Below are 15,503 nucleotides of genomic sequence, written 5' to 3' on the forward strand. Positions count from 1 at the left end.
TGGGCGGCGCAGGCGGGGTGGGGCGCAGCGCGGTGGGCGGGAGGGGGAAGATGGCGGCAGCCTCGACGCTGTTTGAATCCTGAGGGCTCTGTAAAAGGCGTAATAATATCACCTAAGCGTAGCGTGAAGGATCTAGCCCGAGTGTATGGGAAGTTCTTAGAAAAAGTAGTTCTTTCAGTGACTATTTCTCCCTTCAGTTTGAGTAAACGTGAGCTTTTAAGTATATAAGGTAGCAACCTTGAATTAAGCAACTAATCCTACCTTCTGTCAGGCAGCATAGCATGGAAAGCATTGCAAAATGAACGCCATCGCTTTTCAATAGCAATTACAGCAGAACCAAAATGCCCCAATGTGTGTTTAGAATGAGAGACAGTGTCCTCATGTTGTTCATGTTCAGGTTGGATATCAGGAAACATTTCTTCTCAGAAGAAGTGCTGATGCCCTGGGATGGTCTGTCCTGGTGGGATCACAGTCCCTGGAGGTGCTGCAGAGCCGTGGGGATGTGGCACTGAGGGATAATCCAATATTTGAAGTGAGTGTATAAACAGGAGGGGGAATGGCTGTTTACAAGGGTGGATAGTGATAGCACAAGGGGAAATGATTTTAAACTGAGACGGGAGGTTAGGATAGAAATACCCAGGGTGAGCCTCTTAAGGCACTGTTAGTGGCCGCTTCCCTTTCCAATACTGTCTGGTGCTGCTGAGAGGAGTTTGTTTAGCTGTCATTCTCACACCCTATTCAGCTACTGTAGGACTGGCTCTTAATTCTTCCTCCACCTTCAGAAATGTGTGCTGTAAGCTGCTGACCATCTTGGCCATTGTCATTGCAGACCATTGCACTTCATAACTCAGCCCGCTGGACAGTTTGCTTTATTTGCAATGAGTGTATATTACTATTTTCTTTTTAACATGACACTCAGTACAATCCCAGTTCCTTTCCAGCAGGGCAGTTTATCTTGCAGCAGTGCAGAATCTGTGCTTCTCCTTGTTGACCTTCATGAAGTTTCTGTTGGCACAGGCGTGAAATCTTTCAAGGTCTCCTTGTACTGAAGATCTGCTGTTTGACATGTCCACTCTCATCTTCAATTTAGCATCATTCTCAGACTTGCTGAGCATGTTTTCTGTCACATCACTCATGTTCTTGTTTAAGATATTGAATGATATTGGCCCCAGCATGAGCCCCTGGGGTAACCTGCTACACAAAAGACATCAAGCTATTGATCACTGCCTTTTGATTTTGGTGATCCTGCCAGTTTTTGATGCATTTAGTGTCAAGTGGACTTTTCTTTCAGCCTGTGCTTTCATAGCTTCCAAATGCTTATACTGTAAAAGATGGCATCAGAAGCTCTGCTAAAGTCAACATGTCATCTGCTGCTTTACCCTAATCTGCATAGCCAGTCCTTTAATTGTAAAAGGCAACCTGTCTGATCAAACATGATTTGTCCTGGGTTGACTTTTCACCAGATGAGGTTTTTCTTTCAGAGGGATGCTGGTCTAGCAGGAGGTGTCCCTGCCTATAGCAGGAGGTCGGAAGTGGATGATCTTAAAGGTCCCTTCCAACCCAAACCATTCTATGATTCTATGATTCCTCCATGGGCAGCCAGCCTCCTGCACTGTGTTAATTGTATTGCACCCAGCTGCACATCTGGGAAGTCACATTTAATCTAGCCTTGAGAGCTACATTGCATTTCTTTTTCTTTATAACATGCTGACCATAGGAATATGTGACTGTGTGTGGTTGGTTGTGATTCAAAGGGCTGCAGAAGTCAGGGAAAGTTGGGTGAAATACCCTGCTGTGAGTTGAATACATTGCAGACAGTGGTAAGCTTCACTAACTCTTTCTGTAATTTAGTTAAATCTGTCTGATTTTCAACAACTTCCAGAATCTGGGAGTTAATTGTGTTAATTTCCTTGCAGTAGAACTGCTGCATTCATATTTGAAAATTCTTTCATATGATCTCTATATAATCATGTAATGCAATATCATGTTCTGTAGTAAAATCACATGCTATCTGTTGCTTTTTACCTTTCCAGTAGTATTCTAGTTGTCAGAATTAATTTTAGTTGCAATATTGCTGAAATCTTGCTGTTTCTGTGAGTGTGTGAATATATATTGCTTACACTATTTAATTGGCTGTTTATTTATGATAGTGGTAGGAGCACTATTCAGGGACCCCAGTGATGTAGAGGGAACTAGCTGTGTGAAGCATTATATAATTTGTATATATATTTTTATTATATATATATATATATATACATACATACTTTTAGTTGTTTTTCCTCAGTTGAGATAGCAGAATATTATTACTTAGAAGTTTGTCCCACTGATTCCAATGAGCAGTGCCAGGAAATAGCGTAGCTCACAGTGTGTTCATCTGTACTGAGTTAACTTTTCTGAAGCAATAAAGGTAAAACTCATGAGTAGACAGTCTTACAATTATTTAGAGCTATTAAAGCTCATATATATGTGTGTATATATATATATTTGTAGATTAATAGAGTAATCATTGCAAACTGGAGGAGATCATTGCGAATTTCTATCTGACCTTCTGTATAAAAAAAGAGCACAATATTTCCATGAATTAATTCTTGCTTGAATCAGCTTGTTCTCTTTAGAGAAAACACTGATTAAAAATGCCCTTTGACAGGGAGCCCTCTGCAAAATTTCACAATTTTTTCCAATGTTTCATAACTTCCTCCATTAAAATACTGCCTTTTTTTTTTATCTCAGCTGTGTTTGAACTTCCAGCCATTGCCGCTTGTTACAGGTTTTTCTTTTCTTCAAGGTGAAAGTGGGACAGTATGTGTTTTCAGCTTTCCATGAAATATATTTAGATGGTAATTGCGCATTAACCTCTTTTTAAAGAAGCAAAGACTTAATCAGACGTAAAGCAAATGAAGTGAACTGTTTTATTCTGTCAACAGAAAGCATGTTTTTCAGTCCTTCATTTGTTCTTGCTTCTTTTTCTTAAACTGTCATCACTTAGTTATCATCTTCCTTGACGTGTTGCTATCAGTAGTGACATAGGAATTTATTAGTGATAGTTTTAGTGTCACCTGCAGTCCTGTTCCTACTCAGTATTTTCCTGTTTGTATATCATGGAATCATAGAACGGTTTGGGTTGGAAGGGAGCTCAAGGATCACGAAGCTCCAATCCCCTGCCACATGCAGGGCCACCAACCTCCACATTTCATAGCAGCCCAGGCTGCCCAGGGCCCCATCCAACCTGGCCTTGAACACCTCCAGGGATGGACGGGGCATCCACAGCCTCTCTGGGCAGCTGTTCCAGCACCTCACCACTCTCTCTGTAAAGAACTCCCCCTGACATCCAACCTAAATCTTCCCTCCCTCAACTTAAATCCATTTTGCCTTTTCCTATCATTATCTTCCCTTTCCAAGAGTTGATTCCCTTCCTATTTGTAGGCTCTCTTTTAGGTACTGGAAGGCTGCAATGAGGTCACCCTGCAGCCTTCTCCAGGCAGAACAACCCCAGCTCCCTCAGCCTGTCTTTATAGGGTAGGATTCTACTCTCATCCTCTTTGTTTTGTATTAGCTTTGTTTTCAGATTTATCAGTAAGATTGCAGTTTTATTTGCTTTGCTATTGTTAGATGTGTGATCTCTGAGTGAAAGGGTGGCTGTGCCTAGGCTGAGTTGGGTTAGAACATGGTGCTCAGGAGGGTCTCAGTGTGTGTACAGAACTGATGGGAGGGCGTAGAGAAGGAACAGCAAGACATTCACTGGTTCCCCGTGGAGGGACAAGAGGCAACAGGCACAAGCTGAAATGCACAGAGTTCCATATAAACAGAGGAAGAAAACTTTGATGTTTGAATTTTCCCCAGGCTGAATAGAGATAGGTCATTTTTTTCTAAACTTCCTGGAGGATGTACTGAAGTTTGACAACAGAGGTCCCTTTCTCTTCCTTCAGAGACACGTCTCTTTGCATTAATTTATGCACAACATGGTCACACATTTGATGGGAACTGCTTCGCTCTTCCCAGCTGTCCCCTGGCTCTGGAAGTAGCACATATTTTTCACAGGATTCAGGCAGATTGGATTCCACTTCAATGGAACCTATGGGCATGAAGAATAATATATCTTTCATTTTTACAGGGAGTTTATTTCACAAGAGTTATTTAAATGAGATGATACGTCCCATTAGGACCTCTTTAGTTGATTTCTAACTGCATTTGGTGCTTTATAGCAGCATACATCTATCATAGGGTCATAGAGTCATAGAATCACAGAATCACAGAATGGCCTGGGTTGAAAAGGAGCACAATGCTCACCCAGTTCCAACCCCCTGCTATGTGCATGCAGGTCACCAACCAGCAGCCCAGGCTGCCCAGAGCCACATCCAGCCTGGCCTTGAATGCCTGCAGGGATGGGGCATCCACAACCTCCTTGGGCAACCTGTTCCAGTGCCTCACCATCCCTACTGAAACAAGGACACTGTTCCTTGCTATTTGTCAATCATGGCAGACTCCTTGTTTTTGTGCCCTGTTTGTGCTGCCCAGTGTTAGGGAAAAATCTGCCACCTTATGTTTATTCTGTACCTAAATACGTATGCAGTGTTACTTTGAGAAGTTTTAAATAGATTTTCCCTGATGTTCTGGCAGTTCACTGAGTTGTGTCTGACATACAAGGTTCTGCAATGGAATTGTGAACTAAAATGTAAGTGTAGTGTTTTCCAGGCTGCTTTTCAATAAAGATAAGGAAGAAAGCGAAAAACATTAGATATTATTTCCTTTCATGAATTAAAAAAGTTAATTAAGCATGGGCAAATCTGAAACCTTGTAGGCATGAATTTAATATCGTTGTACAGAAGGTCTAAAATAGAGATTGTTGAGTGAGACTGTGCCTCAGAACAGGGCTTACGAGGGAAATGCAGTTTCTCTGGAGGTTTGGGAGTAGTTTTGTTAAGTTTTGAGCACTTTACCTGATAGAGTGTTTTAGATAAAGAATCAACGGGTTAGCCATTTTTATTTAAGTTTGTATGGAATGTGGGTTGAAAAAATGAGGTATGACTTCAATTAAGTACAGTACAAGAGCATGTTGAATAGTAATATCATATGTGCTCTAGCATTCCTCAAATTTCAATTTACCTTTCTAATTCAGAAGGGTTAATTACTTATTCCTTCATTCTATGAAACGATCTTTGCCTCAGATATGCTCAAGCCATCCATTTCCATAAATTATTAAATTTCATTACAATTTCACGGGGTATGCGGAGATTTAAATCAGAAAAGACGTAAAACAGAGTATGTTTCTTTAGGGAAGCACCTCATTTCCAGTGTCTGTTTAATATCTCAGTGCCTACTTAGTATTTCAAGGCCAGGTTGGATGGGTTGTGAGCAACCTGGTCTAGAGGGAGGTGTCCCTGCCTATAGCAGGGGTTGGAACAAGGTGATCTTAAAGCTCCCTTCCAACCCAAACCACTGTGACTCTGTCTGAAAGACAGAAATTTGGATTTCCACATCTTTACAGGTTGGTGTGAGATGAATTTGCTCGGAAATCCTGTCTGTAATAACATGCTTTGGCTTTTAGTCTTGCTCTCTGGTTTTTTTTGTTTTTTTTCCTCTTTGTTGAGTATTTATATCTAAACACTAAACAGCTTGTTTGCAGGTCAAGTGTACATCTATAAATATTGTACTGTCGTTTGAAAAACAGGAATTACTTTTTAGCCACCGATTACATTTGCATTTTGGAAGGTGTTGCAAGGAGAAGCAAAGGTTAAGGCAGTCTGAAGGGATCTTTTTGTTGTTGTTTGCATGTGCCTTTTGCTCTTGACAGCTGGAAAACAACAACAAAGAGAAGTCAGTATGCACACACGAAGCTTGATAGATTAGAAGCATACAAGAAGTACGTTTGTAGAGCTGCACATCCAGCTGTCAAACGCTGCTCCCAAGGTAAAATGGTTCCGAAGAAAAAACCCAGTGCTCCCTTATCACCTCTAACTACACTGCGGCATAAAGGGCCACGTCACTCATCACTAAGCCCTCTCAAAAAGAAAAAAAAAAAAAGAAATAATAATGAAAAAATGCCTGGCTGAGTCCCTGGAGCACCTTCCTGACTGCTTAGCATGCCTCTCACAGTGGGATGCGCGGCGGCACGATGCACCAAGCTGCACCCCCAGGACTGTGATAGGGCTGGCACGTGGGAAGGATCCCCGGGGTTTCTCTGGCAACAGCACAGGTTGCTGGGAAACGGAATTACCTAAATGGCAGAAACTTCACCCAACTGGCAGCCTCTTGAATGGAAATAGGGCTTGAAGGAGACTCCTCTTGCTGATACCGTAATTTCCCTCTCCGGTATGGAAAATGAATCCAGGGGTACTTTATCCAAAGGATTAGGCATGGATGCTGCTCTGAAAATTCATTCAAAGTTGCATAATAAAGAGGATAATTATTTGCAGGAAGAGGTACGCTGGGTTCAGTAGCTTCTTGTTGCTGCGGTTTTGAAAAGGGACATAATGTATAAACTTGCCAAATTTGCATTGCTAAATAAAGCGGTGGGAAGCTCAAGGCTTGTATTTACATGGGTTATTTTTTTCACTAGAGAATATTTCGTATTATTTTGTGTGAAATCTGGGATACATTGAACTCCTTTGGCTAATTGTGGTCGTTCTATCTGCAGTATGGTTTCTGCATGAATGCCATTGACCTGACATTTAAGTTATGTTGTAATTTCAACCCAGAAAAAAGGGGGGTTGTGAGAATTTTCTTGCTTTTCTAACATGCCTTTGTGCCACTATTTCAAACCTCATGAGCTTAGGTGCTAAGCAGATATGGGAATGTGAGCATATATAGGTTTTAAATGATGGGTTGTTGCTGCTGTTCACCTACAAGTAGGCATTGCGGAAATAATGGCTAGTAATTCGGGTTGTGACCTGGGTTGCACAGGATGTGCACAGATGTGATAAGCATTGCTCAGTGCATATCACAGGAAGGTACATGGGATTAGGCTGCCCACTGGGGCTTCACTTACCACATCAGAGAGGAGTGAATGGTGGAAAAGCCTTTGTTTGGGCTTTACCTTGTACTGAGTACAGAGGTGGGGTGGAGCACTGGGAGGGACTGTTGGCTTCATTGACTCTGGTGCAGTCTATGTGCTTAATTCATCACATGATGAATGTCAAAAGGCATTTAAACTTGAAATGCCCCTTTCATCCATGGGCTGCAAGGGGAGCATCCAGTGATGGATGTGTGTGTTAGTTACATCAGTGATGGTGTGAGCCCTGCCTCTGCTGTCCTGGACAACCAAGTGGTGTGTGGCATTGAATGGGCCCTCTGACTTGTTTTTCAGTTACGTAATTCTGTTATTTTTTAAATAAAATAATCAAAGAATGACTTGGGGTGGAAGGAACCTTAAAGTCCATCCAGTTCCAGCCCCTGTGCCATAGACAGGGATACCACTCACTACATCAGGTTAGCAGGGCTCCATCCAGCCTTGTATTGGGCACCTCCAGGGACAGCACAGAAATCACAGACACTTCTGTCCCAGTCTTCCATTTGAAAGACTTTTCCAGCAATTGACTGTGTTGACTGTTTAAAATGTTTTAAGTTTGAAACAATTCTTAATTGTTCTTTTTATCTCTTTAGTTGCGTTTTCTAGCCATTGAGCATCTCTCGGTTTTCTGTTATTTCTTTGAGGAGAGAAAAGAGACACTGGTCACAATGCCTCCTCATCCTGTATTCTGTCAAAGAGTAAAGCTATTTTAATATCTGCCTATAAAATAGGTTGCTTTTCAGAAGATACAATCATACTTTTGAACACAGTTGAGCTGTGTTATATATGGCATTCTTAAAGGGTAACTCATGTGGACACTCATTCAAACCAGATCTGCTCATGATTTACGTTATGGTTACATGAACAGATTAGCTCAGTGTAAGCCTGGTGTGGTTTTATAGCATAAAAACTACTCCAAGTAACTGTCTACGAATGCCTTTGTTGTGCACTGAATGCTAAGTCATCTGTCTGGTTTCATTAAAAGGTAGGCTGTGTTACATTTACTCCAGGGTAAAGAAGTGCAGTTACCACAAAGAAATGTGGTAATGAGAATTTTGTTTGTGTGCATCATTTTTCTTTTTTCTTTTTCTTTTTTTTTCAGAGAACACCAGAAGCAAACTTAATTGAGGGCATAATGTCATTTAATGACCTACCTGTAGTTGGTACTCGATATAAAGCCTTAATTTTTTTCTTGCCCTGAGTCAGAACTGTCTTTTCTTTCTACTCACTTCATAATGTGCCAGTTCAAAGAGTCAAGATTTTATTCCTATTTTTCTTTAGTTTTCTTGGCTGAGGTTCATATACCACATTTCCAGTAACAAAAGAATTTCCAAAGTCAGAAAACTCAGCAACAGTTCAGTTGTTCACATCCATAACAGCAGAAGTGCAGCTTTAGTTTCCTCAGCATATCATTATATGGTGATACAGTCATTGCATGTTTGGCTTATAATTGTCTGATAGGTTCTGTTTTGTCTTGCATGTAATACTCTATTTATTATGTGTAGACTTTCAGCGGTGTGGATATATTTGTATATTGCTCTCATTTTGATATTTGCACATTTTTATGATACATACGAAACCTGCATTTAAATTTGTAGCTCAATTAGAATAATACACATAAATAACTCTTTAGTTCAAATAAGATAAAAACCCATGCAATGTATAATTATGCTTATTGCAGTTTCTTATTTATTGCTCACAGCTCCTTCTTGCTGCAGATAGGCAGAATTGTACTTAGGAATTTCATCCACTTGGGTGAGCAGATTATTGAGTATTAGTTTCAGAGATAGAATCTTGCTTACTGTTGAGGCATGTGGCCAACTGGATTATATTAAACTAGAGATTTGGTGCCTCAGACACTGGCTGTTAACCCCTGCTGGAAAACCAGTGAGAAAGCAGAAGTATACTGCAAAGGATGGTCATTCTGATTAGACACTGGAAATGGTCGTGGCAAACTGAAGATTAGCAGCAAAAGCATGCCACAACCTGCAGTTGTAATCAGAAAACGTTTCCATTCAAGGATGCCAGGTATTTCCTGCAACCTGTAGTCAGCTCTGGTCCTTGGGTAGGAGAAATGCTTCTGTATTGCGCAGCTTGCTCTCCAAGGGAAGCATGGTTTGTTGTTTTGTTAATGCTGCTGGCCTGTCTATTTTTACTGAACATCATGGCAAAATCTGGATTACGTTGTTAATGCTTCAGAGCATCTGCTTGACATTCCTCCTTCATCTTTTCCTCCTTCCAGGCTCAGAAATGTACTTTATGGTTCCTCAAACATTCAACTCCTAAAAAATTCCGCCTAGAACCTGTTTACACATCTGTAGCTACTTCAGGCTATTCAGTCCACTCCCAAAGAGGAGCAGGTCCCCAAAATGATGATCAGTATTTTGGCTTGCACCACTGTGCGGCCTCACATCGAGCACGGGGTGCAGAAGGACATAAAACTATAGGAAAGAATCCAGATGAGGACTGCAGAGTTGGGGGAGGATGTAGAGTCAAGATGTATGAAGAATGCTGAGGTTCTTTGGTTACAGAAGCTTAGAGAAGAGACCTTGTGACTGTGTGCTTCTTCTCTTCCCCCAGCTTCCACTTTAGACATTATACCCAAGACCTGACAACAATCAAGCTCTCACTAAGACTTATAACCACCACTAATCTGTTTGAAACTGGGGGTTGAAAAAGTTTGATAGCAGACACCTGGGTCAACAGCTGAAGGGCAATTGAGAGTGCAGCACAGCTGTGACTGAGTCAGCCCTCTTATCCCTTAAGTTGTGAGTGGCCTGAAGGCCCCTGCAGCACTTTGACATAGCAATTGGCTGTATGATAGGATTTCTCTTTGAGTAGGGATATCTCTTGGAGTTAGCTGTATTGCAGAGATCTCTCACATCTTGATGTCAAGATGCTTCTTGCCAGTATGCATCCTTGGTAAGTGACTAATAGGTTGTTCAAACTTTATTTGTGGGTGTACAGTTAACCTCTGAGTTAGAAATGTTGATCTGGTCTGGGTTTAAGAATGACTTCATCTCTGTGTTCATATCCACTTTGAAATGGAGCATTCTGCTGGTGAAGATGGCCTTTTGATATTGTCAGCAACTGCATGTGGTGTCTGTTTGAAAGTGTTGAGCAGTGTAAGGATTTGGGGTGGTACTTTATACCTTGTTTCTCACTACTGAGTGGGTTAGTAAATGTGTTTTCTTATCAGATTGCCTACGTTTCCTGCTATGTGATTTAATTTGGTCCCCTGTGCTGTACTTTGTCATTAAATTGCTTTTCAAAGTACTTGAAGGATGTTCTCTCTCAGCAGGTAGGATTCCATCCCACTCTCATAAGTCAGATTCAAACTCTGAGTACAAAGCACAGTCATTGCAGGCTATTCCTATTCCAAGAAATTAAGCAATATCTGGACTGTAGGTACCTATGCCTTCCTTTTTTGTAGTGTTCCAGAATGCCTGGGCTGTTGGGAGAGATTTGGAAGACATCACCTGTAGTCACGAAATGCCCGACAGTGGGATACAGGTGTCCCCATTCCTTGTGAAGTGCAGACTATGCAGTCTTTTTGCAATGAAATAATGAAGTTTCTGCTTTAGTCATCACTAAAGAATCATCTTTGTGTGGAGCATTTTACGTGCCGATTAAAACCTACTCAGTTCTTAATTTAATTTACAATAATTATAAGCAAGCTTTTTGAATGTGAGGGGAGGGGAACATCAAATATATATTTTTCACGTGTGGATGTACGTGTACAGACGTTCCTGCATACTGCTTTTGTACAGTGCAAATGTAGAAGTGGAAAATGAGTAAAAATGACTCTCTCAGGGCTGATTATTGGATGCAGGTCATGATGCTAATCTCTGTAGAGCTGTTTAAAACATGTAGTTTGTGGAAAATGTAATTGTTGAGAAGAATGTTGAGTACAACGCCCTTTGTACTTGAATGTTATAACAAAGCTCTTCCTCAGTGTGTAACAAAGAATATGATCTTATTCTCTAAGCATAGACTGATTATAAGAGGCTAACTTGACCATGTTTTAGGAAAATTTCCTTATTAATTTGCTTTTGTTTCAGAGCATCCTTTTCCATAATCACTGTAGCGACTGAGACTTTCTATCCACTTCATTGCAAGTCTGTTTTCAGTATATCCAAGTTACCTATAAGTGGATACCATTATGAATAACTGTTTCTACCTGCAGTGCTATGCATATATTTTTCATGTTGTGTGCTATAATCGCTTTTCTAAATGACAGTCAGAAATGCCTGTGAAGCTGAGTTCCTAACATTTTGATTTTTGTAAGTATCTGTTTTTTCTCCCGAGGAAACACATTTCTGATAGGAATTTTAAGCAGTTAAGGGTACGAGTGATGTTTGAAGTTCCCTGTAGAACTTTATAGATATGATGCGTGCATCTAAAAGGTTCTGAGTGGCACTGGACAAAGGAAATGGGAAAGCAAAATTCTGTTTGATTTTTCTCATGAAGAAAGCTGGCTACAAGGCTGGAGAGGAGCATGTCTAATGAAGGTTGACCTTTGTGTTTTGTACTTTCTGATTGGGATGTCATGCCAACAGGTGAGTTTGTTGAAGTATATTCCCATGCTGAAATATTTAGGATGTTGTTGATCACTTCCTATAGTTGTTTTCATTTATTTTTCAAGCATGCATCTGTTGCTGCTCCTCTTTTTATATTGCTTGCTGTTATAGCTATATTCACTTACTTGTGGATTCTTAGAGCTCCACCAGTGTTGAGCTAATTAACAATGAATGAAAACCAAGAGCAAACAGAGTCATTAGACAGTTCACTGTTATCATCTCCCCATAAGAATGGCCCAGGTAGAAACAGGCTTTTTCCTGTCATGGAATACACTTTCACCATTTGATAATAAATCAGGAAAGTATCTGGCTCCAAGATCAAACACCTGAAGAACTTGTGGCTTGTTCTCAAAGGAATTGGTTTTACTCATCAGTTGCGGGCATTCCTATTAATGATAACAGGGACATGATAGCAGAAGCTTCAACAGAGGTAGCCCTGACACGACCAATTTAAGAATGTATTTATTCCTAAGAGCAACGTGTTTTGGGTAATGTTACACACATGCTGCTCATGGGCAGTGGTTTTGTACCAGGTGTTCAGAACAATGTGTTACTTGTCTTTCATTGATCCGTAGCACAGAGATGTTCTGCCAAGGAGGCAAAAAGGGAAATTATAAATATACCCAACATTGAAGTGTTAAATAGCTCTTCAAAGTTTTCAGTGGATAGATGTATCTTAATGTGTACACATACTTGTTAGCATTTATAGTTTATATTATCTGTATTTAGGCATGCATTTACTGTGTTTCATGTGAAAATGTAGGCCAGTGTGCTTGGCTTTTATAAATAATTCCTTCACATTAATTCTTCTCCTAAAACTTGGTAGTTAGCCTGGTATGCTTGCTTCACTTGTAATGAATTCATTCACTTCCGTGTGTAACAGCTTAAGAAATGAGTTTCTTCTTCCATGCCTGTATGTATATACTAGTATAGGTAGCTGGGTGTCTTGTTTTTGTGAGACATGGGTGCACTTGAGTGGAAGAGTGCATGGATGAAAGAATTTTGAAAAAGTGTAGACTAAGGAAACATTGGGAGGCTTCTGGAAGTAGAATTTTAAATGAACTAATCACTATGAGAGAAAGTGAGAACTGAGTAAATAATTTGAATTGAATGATGATCAAGACCCAGATAAATATATATAAAATAATATATATATATATTTAAATATAATATATATATTATTATATATATATATATTATATATATATATATTATTTTTTTTTTCCCTAGTTCATGGAATAAATTATTCATTGGATAGGTAAGATACTGTGAGAGAATAAAGGCATGGACCTACCACCTACATCACCATGCTCAAAGAAAAATCCAAGCTACGTGCTGTTCTGCTGTCATAGGCCTGACAACATGATGATGGCCAGGTTTGCACTAGAGATGGAGCATTGAATATTTCTAAAGAAAGATTAGGAAAGTTAGATGGAGCCCTGGGTGGCTTGATCAAGTGTTTCGTCAGGACAGCCAGCCAATAAATCACAGCAGTGGAACTGGAACTGAATAATCTTTGAGGTCCCTTCCAATCCAAGCCTTTCTATGATTCAGTGATACTATGAATTCAGCTTTCTCTGTATTTTGTGTGTTGCAAGAGAATGGCATCAAAGAAACGTGAGGATAACTGGGGGTAGGAGAATGACTTCTTTAAATTCGAGTTACAGAGAAGTTGAAAATCTTTCACCACGACGTGTATTTGGGAAACTTTTGTAGCTTCTTATCTATTAGATTAGCTGGAACACTAGATTGATTTGGCTTGGAAGCTTATTTATGGAAAGGAAGAAGGATTATGTCAAAAGATTTTGACAGCTGAGGGGAGGAAGATGCACCACGCTCAGTAACACCTTTCAAGCTGCAAGCAGTGCTGGTGGCGTGGAGCAGAAATGTAATTGCAGAGTATTTAAGAGATAAGAGAGAATTAGGAGAGTTACAGTAAACTACACATTTGAAAACATGCTGTAAGACAGAAAGAGGGTAGTCATTGCTGTAAATGAGATCCATTGTGTTTGAAGCAGTGTGTACTGAGAGATAAAATGAGGCTCTTCATCATATTAGTGAGGCTGTCCTTTTCTGTGAAGCATTTGGCTACTGGGGAACACATTTGTGCTCCAGTCCCCTGATCATCTTTGTGGCTCCTCTGGACCCTCTCCAGCAGCTCCCTGTCTTTCTTGTACTGGGGTCCCCAGACCTGGACACAGCACTGCAGATGAGGCCTCACAAGAGCAGAGTAGAGGGGGACAATCACCTCCCTGTCCCTGCTGGCCACCCCTCTGCTGATGGAGCCCAGGATACCATTTGCTTTCTGAGCTGCAAGAGCACACTGCTGGCTCATGTTCAGTTTTTTCATACAATCTCTTGTATGTTGTTCTGCTTAGAAAGGTGGTGTGTTTTTTTCATTTATTTTTCTTTTTTTTTTTTCCAGGCTTTAAGTAGATATTTGTTTTGGTTTAAATTGTTTGGAGGCAGAATGCTTTTCTCCTTTCTGAGCTAAGTAAGCTTTTGCCCTGAGTTAACCCCTGGGGATCACTGGGTCATGAATGACACAGAGCTTCAGAACAACAGGGCCTCTACCCTGAACCCTTAACAAACAGAACACTAGTATCCATAAACTTATGCATGGTTAGGAAAATAGTGTATTTTCTGCGTAATTTGTTGTGCTCATCAATGTAAATGCATATATTTAAAATTTGGCATTTTGCTTTGGCAAACAGCTTACAGATAACGAAAGTTTTTCCCTATAATTCTCTATGTCTACATTTTAGCCATTTCAAATATACTGAATGAAGTTCCAAAGTTCTGGAATGTACTGAACATTTTTACCCAAGTTGGCTGTTATGACTGAACGATTCCTCTTTTGAATGCTAGCAGAACTTGTGCTTTTTGAATTAAATAGTGACATCATTGGCATCTGCAGATGCCGAAGTTCTTTCCAGAGAGAGTGGTGAGGTGCTGGAACAGCTGCCCAGAGAGGCTGTGGATGCCCCGTCCATCCCTGGAGGTGTTCAAGGCCAGGTTGGATGGGGCCCTGGGCAGCCTGGGCTGGTATGAAATGTGGAGGTTGGTGGCCCTGTCTGTGGCAGGGAGGTTGGAGCTTCATGATCCTTGAGGTCCCTTCCAACCTGGGCCATTCTGTGATTCTGCGGGCAGTTTGCTAAGCACTTGCTATGTTTTCTGGATAGGGTGAGCTTTGGTATCAGTTTTCAGCTGATTGTTAACAAATTTGGAATTTACAAGAACAGTTGGTTTTCAGGCTGGAGTTTAGAAAGTTAAACACGTGCATGACTTTGGAATGTGATCTTAATTCAAATCTATACGTCTCCCACTCCTGGCACCTTCCCGTGGTTCTCCGGAGGAGAGAAAGAAAACATACCATTTTAAGGAGTATTTGGTACTTATTAGAATTACCCGTACAGCCGCCTTCCCAAGAATTTTGATTTACTGCAGGTTGTTCCTGCGTCGCACGCGGACATTTTTAGAGAACAGATTTCTTATCGCTGTGAGCACTGAATGGCTTCCAGAGCTCCACAATCAGGGAGCAAAAACCTTACATCCCTCATAAAAGGTAGGAAACCATGCGATCTATAAGCCGATTTGGCAGAGGCAGCGGCTGTTGGTGCCAAGATTTGGTTCCTGACCCGCAGTTTCCTGTTTTTAAATCTATTAATTGATTTGCAAAGAGCATCTTTTGGAAACAAGGACTCCGACAGCCTGGCACAGGCTGGAGCTCCGCCAAGACTGCTTGGGAAGCTTGCCATGCAGGGAGCGAGCGAGCGCGGGAGCGAGCGAGCCGAGGGAAGAAAAAAAGGCAAGACTTGGCACGGCGCAGTCAAATCAGCTTCTTTTGTCTGCTTCCTCGGCTTGAGCTTCAGGAAAGAAAACCGTCCTGGGGTACAGAGAAACTCACAACTTTTTTT

The 15,503-nt window shown here is 40.9% G+C and overlaps 1 long non-coding RNA gene across 1 annotated transcript in view; it reads left to right on the forward strand.

The window, feature by feature from the left end:
• Window positions 1-4,371: 4,371 nt before the first annotated feature.
• LOC116216365 overlaps window positions 4,372-15,503 on the forward strand; it is a 41,175-nt gene continuing 30,043 nt past the window's right edge. Inside the window, exon 1 of the long non-coding RNA XR_004159027.1 lies at window positions 4,372-9,928. This is a non-coding gene — a long non-coding RNA (uncharacterized LOC116216365). The remainder of the gene's footprint in view (window positions 9,929-15,503) is intronic.

Source organism: Meleagris gallopavo, chromosome 2, assembly GCF_000146605.3.
Source record: "Meleagris gallopavo isolate NT-WF06-2002-E0010 breed Aviagen turkey brand Nicholas breeding stock chromosome 2, Turkey_5.1, whole genome shotgun sequence".
NCBI classification, from domain to species: Eukaryota; Metazoa; Chordata; class Aves; order Galliformes; family Phasianidae; genus Meleagris; species Meleagris gallopavo.